Raw genomic sequence first — 13,785 nt, 5'->3', positions numbered from 1 at the left:
CAATACCTCGTCTACCCTTAAACATGTTAAACGTAATCCAAATCCTATTGATTAACCCTGTACTGACCCTGGCCTGAACTCTTATATTATAACACACAAACTGGATCAAAATGATTGGCATCCATCATTGTTTTGTTTTTTCTGGGTGTTTTTTTTTTGTTGGTGGTGGTGTTTTGAGGGTTTTTGGGGTTTTTTTTGTTTTGTTTTTGTTTTTGTTTTCAAATTCAACATAAGATCCAAATAATATGTAAATTTAGAACATCAATAGTTATGAGTCTAGCGAGCCTACCATATCTGCCAGCCTAATTCTAAACGCGTTAAATAGTTCTAAACATAAGAAACTAATTCAGCGGACCAAAATATTTAAGCTTTGTAAGAGGACGAAACAAATGCAAAGGGAACTGAGAATCAAGTAGGGCGAGACAGGTCGTATAACATCTCGATGCCATTTTTCATTTTAATATTATTTTCCACTTATAAATACATACAAATCCAATTTTCTATGCGCACTTTAACTCCTTTCTAAAAGTACACTATTTTTAATTATGATCGGTCAGATGATATACAAGTACTGTATATAGTTGCAGTGATAGTTATTTTCGTGATCAGAAAGCTACCTAGAACTCACATAGTGGTTGGTAAAAGTTAGTGAACTTTTGCAGGTCAATCCGACTAATGTCTGTGACCACTGTCTTCCTCCCACTATTAACAATTAGGCTATGCCATTTGGGGTAATATTGACCCAATAACGGGATTTGTCTTCCCAGGATACTTTGTGTCAGCCCTATCAACTCTAGTTGTCTAGTCCCGGTGCACCGCGGTGATGAGTCAAAATTGACTTTGCAGATCATACATGTGAACTGGTGGTTTATGTTTTTTGGATAATTTCTGTAGCGACGACAGAGATAGATAAAGAACAATAATTTGTGCTTAGACGTTTTTTGATTATTTTTTTCTACTCGACAATAATGGCAAGCGACAATACTGGCAAAACAGCTTTCCACTGCTTTGAATTGCATTATCGGGTTGGATATATTCTATCGATCCTATTGTGATTTCTCGTTTATTATATCACGGGTAAACATGATGAGCTGGAACCACTTCAGCAGCCAGAATGCATAGGTGAATCCATCTGGAGATTGGTACTGGTCCTTGGATATCGTCAGAATTTTGGTAACTCTGTGCCGCGAGACATACTTCTGCTGCAAGTGGTTAAGGTTCGTTGCACAGTGAATCCTCGAACATAAGGATGCGACTAACGTGGAGCTTGCTTTTTGCCCTTTCCTGTTGTGTCGCAAATACGGTGGGCCTCTTAGGTAAGAGTACAAAACAATCAATGTTGTTCCTCGGCTTTGCACTTCAACTTAGTGTTAAAATAAGTGTTGCTATATTGTGTCTGTGTTCGCGAAATTGCTATATATTTGACATAAATGACCAGTACTAATCATAGGGACGATTGGCTCTTAATAGAATTAAATTCCTTACTTTAAAGAGGCATGGTCCGATTTTTCATGTTCTGTTTTCTATGTTGAGGCCTACCATTGAGTTCTTCCCAGAAAGCGAGTGAATGATTGTCCAGGTAGTGACGTAATTCCACATCTCATCGACCAGCTTTAATTATGTTACTTGTATTATCGAATTATTATTACTAGAATGTTTTAAATGGGCATACGTACTTTTCATTGTTTTATATACTTAATGTAAGTTGTTATTATATTACCAAATGTAGTTGGTGTTATGATTTGCGATGACAACTAATATACTTGAACTTCAAAACCTTAATATTCTTAGTCCCTATACAATTATATAACTTGGAGTCCCGGGTTGAAGTTAGCAGGCCCCGAGGCACACTATTAACCCCGCGACATTGGATAAATTTTGTTTCAGGGAAATTGTGGCAAATAATACCAGTAGTAAAGTACAGAACGTGTATATTTTAGGCAAAATTATGATGATGAGAGTATAAGACATCAAGTAAAAATAGTAAAGCCTTTTGTTTCAAAACATTATGTGACCGCTCAAATGCAAATTCAATCATGAGAACTCTACTCTATATTACATAGCATATTTATTCATTGACTTGGACACAATTTAAAATTAATTACTATTTGATACGTTTAGCATGAAAGAAATGAATGAACGATGTAGTAATGTTTTAGTTGAGACAATTAAACCTAATCAATTGAACATGAAATACTTTCCGCATATTGGCAATTCCCAGCTATAAACCATAAGCCGCCCCTTTGCATTATGTCTAAAGAGGGCGATATTTTCGGGTTTACTCTGTCTATTGTATAGCAAAATTTTGGTTACTCCTTTAAGAAAAAAAACCGAGAAATGACTTATGCTGTAAATAAAAAGAAAGTAAGAAACAACACAATAAGAAACATAATAAAACAAAAATGCATAAACAACCAAGAAAAAATAAGCAATTGCAAGTAAAGCAAAAGAAGTCCCATTCCGCATCAATTTTACTCACAAGTTAATGACAATTAACAAAACCTATAGCTCATAAACCCACCGGTAAAGCCCAATCCCTAAATAAAGATATTTTATAAAGTTATCATTGCGAAATGGATTATAGTCATGCGTGGTACGCATACTTCTTTTCAATCTTGAAGTAGCCAAACCTCCTCGGAGTGAAAAACGGGTACATTTCTTTAAAAGAGCATATCTCCAAACGTTGTGAGCCTATTGAAATAATTGTTTTGCTTTATTAAAGCTAACGATTTAATGTTTTTTGATATACCAAAATATCTTTGACCATCTTTTCAGAGATAAGAGAAAACTAGGGCGCAATGAGGGTTATCTCTTTTTTGGGACACCCTGGATATAATGTGATATTACCTATACATGTGATCTCAGCATAATAACTGTTCTTTGTTGTACTGTTGCAGTTGACGTGTTGATGGAACTGGAACAAGGCGGTGGAACGCTGACACGTGATGAGAACGGTAACTACGACCTTAAAGTCTTTCCTAATGAATCGATTACTCTGGTATGTGCTCCTGAGGAAATATTTGGTACATATAGATGGAAAAGGGAAGATACAATACTTTATGACAGCCAGACAGGTGTACAGATTTCGGAAGCAGATCCGTATTTCAACAGGATGAGATTCGAACCCAAGTCGCCATCTCGATGGGATGTAGTTTGGAGGATGTGGCTGGAAACTATAGGGCTTAACGAGACCTTTAGTTTCAGTTGTTCCAGTATGTTTGGTCAGAGTACTGTTAATGTTTCGGCGACATTTGATGCTATTGGTAAGTGAAATTATATTGATCGCTTTTGTTTATTGTGCATACTAAAAGTATTTTGTCATGATAAACCGTGTCGCTTTAAGGTACAGCGTGTCCCAAAAGTAACTTAACATTGTGAATTGGCCATATCTCAAATATTTCCTACTTCATACCAAAATGGAGAACATATTCATATAGATTGATCTTTTAGAATTATTCTGATACCAAAAACAGCATTATTGATGACCCTTTGACCTTACTGTGCGACTGTACATATGTGTGTATCAAACCCACAAAAGCAAGGTATGAACATTTAGGTATGAACATTCATGGATTACTTGGCTTAGCATAAGCGTGACTGCTGTTTTAGATTATAATTAGGATATATTGACAATATTAAACTTTACTTTAAAACAGTTGAAGTGAAGATGAATTTTCTATAGATCAACGGATTCAGGTCGTATGGTTCTTTGCCGAGACAAAGTCGGACAAACTCACTGAAGCAATGTTTAAGGAACAGTTTAATGTAAATTATGCACTACCCAGCCGAAATACAATCCAGCAACTAGTGCTGAAATTCCTATCAACTGGATCTGTTCATGATCTACTTCGGGCAGGACGTGGAAGAACAGGAAGATCGGCTACAAACATTGATGTCATACGAAGAGCGGTGGCGAAAAGCCCAAGGCGATCAGTACGTCGACTTTCAATGGAGAACAACGTACCGCGTACAACTGTTCATCGAATCTTCAGAAAAGATCTTAAGTAGTTTCCATATAAAACCCAGATAAAACAGAAAATGAAGATTACGCATTGAAAACAAACAAACAAACAAACAATCAAACAAACACAGCCAAATTAAACAAAACAGATTTTAAAATGATAACACGTTATATCGTGTTCACGTCTCAATTGACGAGACTTATTTTGCGTTTATAAAAGTGGGTTTTACGGTACGGTAGATATCCATTAATTTCATTCCAAAGTGTCATGACCACATAGGCATGTTTGGTATCATAACATTTCTAAAAGAATTATCTACATACTGTGCAATTTTTGTAACAACACTATTAACCCAACGCAAGTTATGGCAAATTCACAATGTTAAGGGACTTTTGGGACACTCGGTACATTCAGAGATGTCGCATTTTTGTCACCAGCATAGATGTGGTACTGAAGTGGACAAATTCCAACTGTGAAAGCAACCTGATAAAGATATTAAAATCGGAAATCAGACTGAAGATGGAATAAAAGTACTTCCGTAATTTCATTCTATCACATGTATCAATAGGAGTAGACACCGCGGATATCAATTTACACTTCCAGAGTCACTTGTTTACAAGTAGACAAGAAACATTGTAATTAAATTGGGACAAATATTATTGTGGATCATCTGGTGGTGAGGTTAGACAAATATTTCTAGTACAGAACATCGCTAAATAAGTATTTAAAGTAAGTTAAATCTAAGATAATAGAGAGATTGCGATTTTCCAAACGTAGACGTAGGACGTACGTTTTTACGTACGTTAACACGTACGTTTTTACGTAGCTATGTATTGCAGTGAGGCCACATACTTTACCAACGCTCGTGTTGTGGCGCTATGTCCTATAGTCAGTCATCTGGTGATTTGTTTTGCATGAAATCAGCCCGGGGTAGTCGGTGGGGGGCAGGGATTAATAAAGGGATCTTAATCCTCTCTACGTCATACATAAATTCGCCCAGTCTCATGTCCCTAATATTAAATTTTAAAAAAAATGGAATTTCAGTTCGGCACAGGTGGGCCTCGAACCCACGCCGCTGCTACATACAGAATACAGAAGTCCAGCGCAATAATCCACTGGACCACATGACAGTTCGGTAGCCATATTGAATTTTAAACATATAGGCTATAGGCAACTCCAACATTGATCGGGTATAGACCACTTGACATGTGACGTCATTGCCCGGCAGTATGCGCGCGAATTATGACAATTTCCATTGTTCTTTGCCCTGCAGTGTGCGTACGCATCGTAGTTTGGTCAGGGCACGTGCATTTCAAATCGCCCACCATATTTCATATAGTACAAGAAAGCCATTGAACAATGTAGCGGTTTGTTTGAGCATATCGACAGACGAGTCCCTCGCCTTTGTTGATAAACAATGATTTCATATTAGCATAATGACAGTGCTCATCAGTTAATAGCCACTTGGTGAATAGATGGGCATTATCAGCTATCAAAGAGATGTCTTATGCAGCTGCTAATCACGATAGAGGCTTGAAAACATTTTGTTATAAACCCAAAAGTGATATAAGGACAAAACTGTGCATGTTGGTACTTGATTGTTTGGATTCTTATGTTGAAAATCCCTTGTAGTAGTATTTTTTATGTGTAGTGTATATTGTTTATAAATTATACAGCTTTTCAATTTTGTGCATTAATGCTCTGTTGCACTGTTTTCATCAACCTATTTTATCGTAGTGCATTTTTTATGTGTGTGAGCCGAAATGTCGTGGTTGATTGCAATCATGCTTTTGTTGAACTGCACTCCGCCATAACTACGGTGAAGGACACCGGTTCAAATCCTTTGTTTGGAGCCAATCGATAAAAGAATGCAGGGCCTCTATAAGTTAAGAAGTGACGTAATAATCGCAATAGATGAATACAATGTTTGAATAGATCGCCCAACCATGCCAACACAAGCAGATTGCACTAATTACCTGTGTATGTCTGCAAACATAGATTGAATACAATACAGCTCTTTTCAAAAATACTAATCTTATAGGTGCAAGTGAACATCCTTTCTTTGACATCTATGGTTCAATGAATAAATAAATAAATAAATAAATAAATAAATAAATAAATAAATAAATAAATAAATAAATAAATAAATAAATAAATAAGTAAATAAATAAATAAATAAATAAATAAATAAATAAATAAATAAATAAATAAATAAATAAATACATAAATACATAAATAAATAAATAAATATATAGTATTGTCCAAAAGGCAGATTTGTAATTTACATTCTAGCTACTGGACAATACTATATTCGCTCTTCAAATGAATTGAGCACTTTTCCACCGGGCAGTTTGATACTTCTTGCATATATACATATACATATATATAAAAATTCAAAGAACAGACCTTCCAGAATAGGTAGTCGTTACTCTGAGTTTCATGCCTAAAAGGCAATCGTCAGACGACACGATGGCATGCTCAGAGTGGACTACCTATTCTGGAAGGTCTGTTCTTTGAATTTTATACGCTCTCCCTTTGGGATTGAGCACTTTATTCAAAAGATAGTCTAACTTGAGTAAAATGTTGTTATACATATATATATATATATAAATAAATAAATAAATACATAAATAACCGATCAGGAATTTTGCATATTTGAACGCGTTCCTAATGTTCCTAAAATATCTGAGCCAAAATTTCCTTGCCCTCCCCACCCAACTTTCGACCTGCAAAAAAATGCTTGCCCCCCCTTCTGACCTGCCAACCAATCTTTGCCCCCCCACCCCTGTAATACTTCACCACCTCGGGGATACACAAAGTTATTGCACCACCCCTCAGCTGTACAAAAAACACATGATATTTTGATTATAACATTCGTAGAGAAACACTCGTTCTCTACGTTTCCTTTACCTAGACTCGAGGTAAAATCAGCCTATTTCCACGTGGAACCATGGTGGAACGTACGTTTTAATGCTACGTTGAGTCCAAAATGTCAAATCGCAAGCTAATTTTTTATACGCAAGGTATCACACACATTTCAATAGACAATCTCTGCGTATGAATATTGCGTTTAAATTTAGTCCATTTTTAACACATCGCTGTACCGTAATTATAATGATTTGTTACAAACAAAAAGGATCATAATAATAATTAGACTTTCCTTCGTATGTTCATTATCTTTGACTGTCTTTAACATATTGTGAAATGGACAAATTTTATGCATTTTCAACGATGTATCTACGTCGATTTTGCGCGTGGAATATCTTCAAAAATAGCTAAATACGTGACCTCGCTTCGATACAGGAGAGTGGTTTTGAATAGATCAACGTACGTCCGATGTCTACGTTTGGAAATCGCAAGCTCTCTAATGTTTGAATAATGGTTGCTTTATATCAATAATCCACATTGTCAGGCTCGGATTAACCATTGGGCCAGATTGGCCCAGACCCAGGGCCCCAACATTTGGGGTCCCAAAATTTGCCTGTGCATGTTCCTTTTTAGCCCCAAAATACCATGTTTTGGACCAAAATTTGGTACAATTGCACAATTTATATAGCAAAAGTCACCTCAATTTTTGGCTTAAATAGTCTGAAATTGAATCGGAACAAAATATGCTCACTCCTTCAATTTGTAATGCTTCCGCCGCCATTGTCGATCTTATAGTAGGCCCCCTATTATAAACCAAAACTTACCTAGGCTACATGAGTGCACATGCCTTCCTCACGGTGAGTTTTGGGGCCGCTAAATTTTGGCCTGGTCCATGGCCCCCAAAAGGAAAATCCGGCCCTGTTCATGTTCATTGTAAAGGAAAGGTATGTAATGTGAATTAATGGTCCGCGTTGTGTTGAATTAACATGAAATTGAACTTTGATCATCTCATTGACAGAGAGCGTTGACGTTGACTTTATGGGTGAAGCGGACTTATCATCGGATATGAAAACAATCACTCTCGTTTATGGTAAGTTTTTCGATCGACAAACATGGTTTTTCGAATTATTGGGCATTTAGGTTGCGGTGAATTTTATTTTATCATAATTTGGATTTCTACTTTTGTCCCATAATATGCAAAGTGAGAAATATAAAATATATAGATCCAGTAGACTTCTTTAAAGCCATAATGTGTAATTTGCTCCACAGCAACGTCCTTAATATTTTTTGAATTTCTACTTTTTGCACCATTGTAATAGCCATTGGTGTACATAAATACCCTGTGAATTGAAAGACTAAGCTAGTGTGGTTTAATTACAGTAAAATTTAACATTTATAATTAACCGGTTCTCATCGGTTTTATTCTGTACTCACTGATCGAGTGCTGAATAAACACATCGCGTGCGTGTGTACATGTGAATCATTGATCAGTGACGTACCTTATACACTGTATTCATATCGCTATTCCTAGCTCTTACGTCTTGTTCGTACATCACATCAGCGGCGTGTAGCCAATAATCCTGATAATCATACGATTGGCGAGTTTATATACACATTGTAAGCGCTGTTCGTCTTGACGTATAATCTGTGTGCATATCAAATTTCGTCTTACGTCTTGTTTGTTCGTCCTAGCTATGTAAAACTACGCCAATATTCATGACAATGTATTACGTTTAGCGAACTGATAAACGCATTGTAGGCGCTGGAATGAAATAGCAATTTTGTTCTTGTTACCTCATTTGTTTGGCTCGAAATTAAAAGGCGACAATGTGATTAGTAGCTATCAGTGAAAACTTACATTTAAATAAGAATCTATTGTTTATGCAAATCACACATTATTGCTTTAATTTTCCACTCGAGTGTTAATTTCTTCAAAGAACTGCCTTGGTTTATTTAAGTAAAGGTGCACAGTAGGGTGACCGGAGCACGATTTTTATATACAAGTGCGTATGGTAAGGGAGTAATGGGCAGAATATGAAAACAAAGTTGTTGCAACACTAAAATGTACATTTTAGTTATTTGGCTCTGCAGGGCCGTTCCTAGGGATTTTGCTGCCCTAGGCAACGCCTCTCCCTGCCGCCTCACAAAAGCATACCAAAAAAGTGTTAAGGGGGTTACTCCATTGACCTACTTGTTTACTGCCCACGACCGTTTTCCTTCTTTTCTGTATTTTTTATCCCACTTTTTTGTGAAAACAATTATTAGTTCTGAAGCTATAGGCGTATTTATAACAGCTGCGTTACTTTTTGTGCAGTCTTTACTTCCGTCCGCCACCGCTTACACGAATTAAGAATAATACACATGATATCATGCATAAGGCCTAACATATTTTGACTCCTGTAAGCAGTGGCACGTAGGGATGGGGTTATAAGGGGTTGGAAAAAACTCTTGAAGTATAGTGAATCCAGCACCTTTTGGCGACAGAATAAGTCTATTGTACAAATGCGCGAAGCGTGCGAAAAATTGTGCAATTTTGAAGCTAAACTGATTAAATTGTGGTACAACAGTGGAATAAGTACGCGGGAATCGCGAAAAAATTGCACTTTTGGGGCTACAATGCCAAATATGAGATTAATTTGGTCAGAAACCCACATACAGACGTGAACATTGTGGGGGGGGGTGATTATGTGGACCATCCCCATGCCTGGCAAAATATTGGGGGGTGGGTATCCCCCATTCCCCCAGATCTAAGCCTATGCCAGTAAGTTTCCTTTTCCGCCCAGTTTTCTGTTTCTCTTTTCGCCCCCGTTTTATTTTCCTCCCATTTTTTCTTTTTATCCGCCCTCATTTTTTCTTCCCTTTTCTTTCTCCATTCCCGTATTTTCTTCTTTTTTCCCTTTTTTTTTGCGCCCCTCTACGTTTGCCGCCCTAGGCGACCGCTTTACCTGGCCTAATGGTCGGAACGGCCCTGTGGCTCTGTAACGTGGGTAAATGGAGCTTCGGCTTACGTTTGGGTAAGTATATCATAAAGTGAGGTTAGGGCACCCAAAGTCATTCCACCAGAAATTATTACTTAGCACCGGTCTCCTATTATTGTAATTTATAGAAATACTGTATCAATGTTGCTAATTAAATTATAATAATACATGTAGTTTAGTTAATAATCAAAATATGCACCTGAAGTTAAGATGACTTTACACAATTGAGGTGTTTTTATTGCTTTAAGATGACTGCAATACCGACCCTACATCCGGTAAATGGGTTAGTTATGGCGATTTCTGCTACCAGATAGGTCAAACTTTTGTGACACAGGAAGACGCCGAGGTCAAATGTCGTGCGGTTGGGTCAGAGTTAACTAGTGTGCACGGTTGGCGGGAAAATGATTTCATCAGCGGTAAGAATAAGACCAGCATTCTGGTGAATTAAGGCTGTTATATTTGACGAGGTAGAGGTGTCAAAAATATCCATTATATTGTTTTGTAATTATGATCGTTGTTTCAAATGAAACTTCTCGACTCCCAAACCATAGGTCGCAGATAGTACAAACTATACATTTTGACCCCGCGGCCTTATAACGTCAGTATAATAACATGCTCAAGACTACCATTTAGACACCCGGCAAAATCTCAATATATTCATACATAATATGCCTCATATATACACCCCTTACACCCCTACACGTACACACGCTTATTTATGGTTTCTTCGAATTCTTATTGTCATCATTTAGCGATATGTTCTAAATGTAGCAGTGCTAAACGAATATTTAACTCGTATAATCTCGTCTATTTAGAGTTAATTTGTCAAGACCAAGTGAAAAACTTGCGTTATTCTGCTGACAGTTTCGCCAGAAACCTTCTGGCTTTCTCAAAGCATTGATGATGTTATTGATCCATCTGCTTGAAGCGGGAACCTTGACCGGATGTTTTGATTTTCCCGGAAGTAGTATTCCTGTCTCCAGCGGTGGTCTTGAGCAGAGGATCAAAGATGTAACTCAGAAAGAACGTGCCCTCGTCTCTGTTCATGGTCTTGTCCCCTCTCTTGCGAATCCATATCGCTTCCGTGAATTTCAAAAAATTATTTGATATCAGAAAGACATTCTTCGTATTCAGAATGCAATTCGATATGTCTGATGTGCTCTCATATCCCACAAAAAATACTGTCGAAACGCTCAGAACGCTCATTCCAGATCCCTTAAGAAATCCCCTAAACTTGTTTGTACCTGTAGATTTGATTCAATCGACTGGCGTGAGAGAAGCATGGATTGGTTTTCATGACAAGGATAATGATGGGATATTCGAATTCACAGACGAAACACCCGTGAGTATCAACAAATACACACCCACAGCCACGCACACCCACAACGCCACTCAAAATTCGGTAATACCCGTTCTTACGACGATAACATCCAGCAACCGTTAGCCACAGAGTACAGGACCTCGTTTTTTGACGTATTTCCGAGAATGAGCTACCCAGGTAAAATTTAGGCATGAGTCATGCCCTTGAACATGCCAAGATCTTGCCACGAACATCCCATGAACATGCTCTATTTTCGCTACCAACGGGCATGAATTTTCGTGAATTTGGGACTTTTTGATGGGTTGTTCATGCTCACACATGAATATTCATGCCTTGCATGCTTTTTTCTTTTGTCATGCGTTTAGTCAGAGCCTTGACATGTTCAGGGAATGTTCATGGGTAACTCATGGGCATGAATCGCGGCCAATGTCAAATTATCTTCTTTTTCTGTCATGCGTTTAGTCAGAGCCTTGATATGTTCAGGGCATGTTCATGGGTAGCTCATGTGCATTAATCGCGGTCAATGTCAAATTTTCTCTATTTCCATGCCCATGAATTCTTTATTCAAGGGCGTCAATTACATTTTAAATGGGTTCAATAAATCCTTGATAGAGGCAACCAGTAGCGAATTTTGGGAATACCCATGATATATTTTTGCCTGGGTATTCCAATTAAAATTCACACTACCCCTGTGGAAGATTTTGGAAATATCTTCAACAAAGGGTGTATGAATTTCAGATGTAATTAACACATTAGCAGCTCCATTTGAAACTCATCCTCCCTTTGCAGAAGATTCGGGTTGAGTTTTTCTCGGAGTGTGTATGAAATTCAAATGGAGCTGCCAAATGTGCTCATTCCATTAAAATCAATACTCCACTGTCCAAAATCTTTCACAGGATTAGCCCAATACGTGTCTAGGTCCTACTTATTTTTTGTGCACGAGGTCTTTGGTGTGTCGTTGTGTTGTTCAGTTGGAGTACTCGAAATTAATGGAAGGCAAATGTACACCACTCACACACCCCCACACACACCCACACATATACCGTTAACCAAACTAATGATAATTCGATGTTGTCTCTCCTCTAGGCGGATTATACTTATTGGGATACCCTTCTAACGGGGTGGAATGGTCGTGACCTGTGTGTTCGTATGAAGAGCTTGAGTTGGTTTGACGAACCTTGTTCCTCAAAGTTTGCATACATCTGCAAAAAGCCAAAAGGTATGAAAATATAAACTAAATTCATCTTTCAGTTTATTAGGTGATTGCTAAAATGGGAGCAAGCGATTTTCGGCACACATTCTCGGAGCACCTTTTAAATATCGCGTCTAGAAAAACGGTAATTTGACATGTGCAAGGGGGAGCAAAAAATGTTTGGCAGGTCGAGAAGGGGCAGGCAAATCGACAGTGGCGTAGCGACGGGGGACAGAGTGGGGCACTTGCCCTGGGCGATAACTTAGGGGGCGCCAAATTGACCAATTCAGCATCGATTCTGCGCTCCCTCCTGCACAAAATCATTTGAAAGATCAAGTTGAGGCCATTATGCAAATTCATATTAATGAGTGCACTTGTTTCAAAGTTTTGGGAGGGGCGCCATTTTTCATCCTTAACCCTGGGCGCCACAACCCTTAGCTACGCCACTGCAAATCGACATGAACCCGAGAGCCCCTTTTAACTTACAAATCTATAATTATAGTTATAACAGGTAGTTTGGCAAAATAAAATCTATCAATAATCTTATAAGGCTGAGGGTAGAGTTATTATGGCTAGTACGAATGTATAAGGGTAGGTGAATACGTAGGTGTGACATTATACACGATTGCTTCACAACATGCTTCGGCGTTTCATTGATACAGGGAATGGTACGGTTACTGGTAGCCCAGCTATTCGATGTACATTTTACGGTGTGAATTCTGCAGGAGTTGTAAGATGGTACAGAGATGACGAAGAACTAATGGACCCAGAATATAAGATGGTCGAGACAGAGACGGGAAGGGTGTATGAGTTAAGTTTAACCAAAGGGTTCGGGAATGGTGGAAACTATAAATGCGTCGCAGAAGATGGCAGAGAAGGGTCTGTGAACGTGGACGTACATGGTGAGTGTATTGTAATATGATGATGATGTGATATTACCGTTCTTTCTATTATGCATATATGCTACACTATCACGTGACCGTTGAGATTACGTATGCTAGGGACCTTGAGGATAGACTAGGTATTCTTGATCGAAGCAGCAAAACAATCGATTTTCATTATCTAAATCAATATATTATTGAAAAATAACACTTTGATGTTTTGCAAATATTCATTCTACAAGTCATATACTACTTTGAAAACTTATTCATTTTTCTGAATGAGTTATATGTTCGTTTTACAAAAGTGTTCTTGTTACAGCCCTCTTTACAACATGACTCAAGAATCACGGGACCTACAAAATTGTATCTGTGATATTTGAATTCTTCTACACACTCGCTATGAAATGATCAATGTAATTTTCGCCAAAGCTCACTACCATTCGCAAGATGCTGTGAACTACCAAATCTTAACAGTTTGAAGTAGTTGCTAACCTTAACTTGTACACATCCTAATGAGGAAAGCCGAGTAACTTTCGTGTTCATACCAGTTCATACACTAAGATTACAGCTGACGTAGAAGGAT

This window comes from Amphiura filiformis, chromosome 14, assembly GCF_039555335.1.
Source record: "Amphiura filiformis chromosome 14, Afil_fr2py, whole genome shotgun sequence".
In the NCBI taxonomy this organism is placed as follows: domain Eukaryota; kingdom Metazoa; phylum Echinodermata; class Ophiuroidea; order Amphilepidida; family Amphiuridae; genus Amphiura; species Amphiura filiformis.
The sequence above is the reverse complement of the archived record's forward strand: the minus strand, read 5'-3'. Positions refer to the sequence as shown.